At 39.0% G+C, this 3,879-nt stretch overlaps 1 pseudogene; it reads right to left on the reverse strand.

Annotated features, from left to right (window-relative positions):
* Positions 1–983: 983 nt before the first annotated feature.
* Positions 984–1,938, reverse strand: LOC147357240 (olfactory receptor 4P4-like; annotated as a pseudogene).
* Between the last annotated feature and the right edge of the window lie 1,941 nt (positions 1,939–3,879).

Genomic DNA, 3,879 nt, shown 5'->3' on the forward strand with positions numbered 1-3,879 from the left:
AAAATATTTTAGTTTATGCCCCAGTTGTCAGCTGGCTATGCCTGTTTCTTAGTCTAATCACCTTTATTTCTTCGTAGAATGAAAATGAGGGAAAATGAGACAGATTTACCTAGTTTGACTAATGGAAGACACCATCAAAATACATTATTAGCATGATGAGAGCGAGGATTAACAAAATGCATCCCAGGAGCATCCATTTCTTCAGCTATATGCCTTCTTAAGCTCATGACATTTCACAGAATGGGAGATAATCCATGTTGCACATTTACAAAGAACATAAGTTTTATATACTCATGAAGATTGTTTAAATAAAGTGATAAATATGGTCATAGAATTGCATTTATAAAAACGAAAAGAATTGCTCATTGGCAAAACCAATACAATATTGTAAAGTTAAATAAAATAAAATTTAAAAAAATGAATTGCTCATTTTTCAAGACTTTTAATTATCTACAACAAGGTACTAAGTTTTAATTAGAATTTCTGTAAGTATAGCATAAGTAGAATAATTATATGCAATACATTGTTTTAGATGCAGGATTCGTTAATGTAAAAAAAAATTAAAGTATTGCAGTGGAAACCTCAAAAAAAAAAAAAAAAAAGAAGTGTTTTAAGAAACCTCTGTGAGAGATGTCTCACTCAAGATTATCTGTTTCCTGAAAGAGGTCAGAAAACCCAACCATGCAGTTCTCACAACTTTCCCTGAAAAAAGGTGCTGAAATGCACTCGCCATGTCAGGGAATACAAAGGACAGAATGTTCCAGAATGTCAGAGCTGCAAAGTACCCGAAGGGCGTCTGATCCACTCCCCTTGTAGGGAGTCTCAGTCAAGTGACAGATGGACAGTGGCTGAGGAGGGCTTCACTCTTCAGGGTTGCAGCTTTGAATGACAGCACACGATCCTTCTGTATCTGTTGTGCTTGTCAACATTAATGATTGTGTGGGTAAAACTAGATCCGACAAAGGGCAGGACAGCCAGAGGCTTCATTTTCCTGCAGAGAGTTTATCTCAGCCCCACACTTTCCTCGTGGCATTTTTCATGTCTGTGTTTCTCAGGGTGTAGATGAGAGGGTTGAACATGGGGGCAATCATGGTGTAAAACATGGCAAAGACCTTGTCGTTCCTGACAGAATCAGCCATGGGAACATAGGTGAAGATGAGGGGCAAGAAGAACCTGAAGACCACAGTGATGTGTGAACCACAGGTGGAGAGGGCTTTGCGGCGGACCTTGGATGAGTGAGTCCTTAGGGTGGACAGGATGATGATGTAAGAAATCACCAAGGCAACAAAGGTCAAAATGGACAACACCCCTGCGGTGATAATGATTGCAATCACCCACAGTCTAGTGTCCATGGAGGTCAGCTTCAGCAAAGGGAATACATCACAGAAATAGTGGTCTATTTGACTGGGGGCACAGAAAGGAAGTCCAATAATAATTAATACTTGAATGATTGAATGGCTAAAGGCTCCCATAGCAGAAGCCATTACAAGGACATAGCACACCTGTCTGTTCATGATGACCATGTAGTGAAGAGGTCTGCAGATGGCAGCATAGCAGTCATATGAACATCTCAGTGGTTCCAAAGAAGTGGGCATATGAACATCATATGTACATCTCAGTGGCTCCAAAGAAGTGGGCAGAAAACATCTGGGCCATGCAGCTGTTGTAGGAGATGGTCTTCTGTTGGGCCAGCAAGTCAGTGATCAATTTGGGTGCCACCGTGGAGGTGAAGCAGACATCCATCAAGGGCAGATAGCTGAGGAAAAAGTACATGGACTGTTCACTGAGGCAGCTTCCCCTGATGGTGAGAAGAATGAGCATGTTCCCTGAGAGAATCTCAATATAGCAAAGTAAAAACAGCACAAAGCAGGCAACTTTCATATGCTCATCAGTAAAAAGCCCCGGTAGGGTAAATTCTGTGACATTTTCATGTCCCATTGCTTCTGTGGGTTTGATTGTTTAGAAGGGTAAGTTAGTATACCTGAAACACACAACTTTTTCAAATTATTTATGTATTTCAAAAGTCATTCATCTAGTCAATAAATATATATTGGTGTTTCCAAATGATACAAACATTATAACTGCTGATAAGGGTACAGAAGTATACAAAATACACACATCTCATCCACACATAAAGTTTATTAGACAAGACATACAGTGATAATAATAGCAAAAAATAATCGACTTATTGAGGTGGAGCCAAGGAGAATGCAGAGTCTGCATCTCCCCACCTTAGGGAACCTAGCTGACAGTGGTGGGGATGTCAACGCCCAAGAAGATGGGAGGAACCTCTGAGTGACTGGAGAATATTAACTCTGGTGAGATCTCCCAGAGGTCCACATTTCAACACCAAGACCTGGCTCTACCCAACTCTCTGCAAACCCCAGTGCTGGAAACCTTGGGCCAAATAATTAGTAAGACAGGAACACAGTCCCATCCAAAAAAAAAAAGGCAAGAAAAAAATATGTTACAGACAAAGGAGCAAGGTAAAAATCTACAAAACCAAATATATAAAGAGAAAATATATTCTTATATTTTTTAAACTACATGAGAAAAAAATTTAGAGTAATGACAGTAAAGATTATCCAAAATCACAAAAAAATAGAGTGCAAACAAAGATTGAGAAAATATAAGAAATGTTCAATAAAAACATATCAGGACTAAGGAAAAGATGTGGAGATGAATGGCACAATAACTGAGATGAAAAGTACTTTAGAAGGAATCAATAGCACAATAACTGAGGCTTAAAAAATGAGTAACTAAGCTGGAAGATAGAATGGTGGAAATGACTACTGAGGAGCAGAATAAACACAAAATGAAAACAATTGAAGACAATCTCAGAGAAATCTGAGACAACACTAAACACACTAACGTTCAAATTTTAGGGGTCTCAGGAAGAAGAAGGAAAAAAGAAAGAGCCTGACAAGATATTTGAAAAGATTATACTTGAAAACTTCTTTAATGTGGGAAAGGAAATGGCCACTCAAGTCTAGGAAGCTCTGACAGTTCCTCCCACCCTGGATAAACTGTAGGAGAAACACACCAAAACAATATTAATTGAAGTAACAAAAAATAAATGCAAAGGAAAAATATTAAAACTGAAAGGGAAAAGCAAAAAACAATGTACAAGAAATCCCCAGAAGGCTATCAGCTGATTTTTCAGCAGAAATTCTGCAGCCCAGAAGGGAGTGATAGGATCTATTTAAAGTGATGAAAGAGATAATTCTACAACCAACATTACTTTGCCCAGCAAGGATCTTAGATTTGACAGAGAAATCAAAAGCTTTACTAACAAGCAAAAGCTAAGAGAATTCTGCAACACCAAACTAGGTTTACAACAAATGCTAAAGGAACTTCTCTATTCAGGTGATACCCCATATTAACAAATTAAAGAATAAAAACTCAGCATATTTGAAAGCAGAGACATTACCCTGCTGACAAAGGTCCATCTAGTCAAAGTTATGGTTTTTCCAGTAATCCTGTATAGATGTGATAGTTGGACCATAAAGAAAGCTGAGCACTGCAGAATTCATGCTTTTGAACTGTGGTGTTGAAGAAGACTCGAGACTCCCTTGGACTGCAAGGAGATCCAACCAGTCAATCCTAAAGGAAATCAGTCCTGAATATTCATTGGAAGGACTGATGCTAAAGCTGAAACTCCAATACTTTGGCCACTTGATGTGAAGGACTGACTCATTAGAAAAGACCCTTATCCTAGGAAAGATTAAAGGCAAGAGAAGAAAGGGATGACAAAGGATGAGATGGTTGGATGGTATCACCGACTCAGTGGACATGAGTTAGAGTAAGCTCCTGGAGTTGGTGATGGACAGGGAAGCCTGGTGTGCTGCACTCCATGGGATCACAAAGAGCTGGACACAA

This window comes from Bos grunniens, chromosome 15, assembly GCF_055505025.1.
Source record: "Bos grunniens cultivar Pamir isolate PY7600 chromosome 15, Bosgru_T2T1.0, whole genome shotgun sequence".
NCBI classification, from domain to species: Eukaryota; Metazoa; Chordata; class Mammalia; order Artiodactyla; family Bovidae; genus Bos; species Bos grunniens.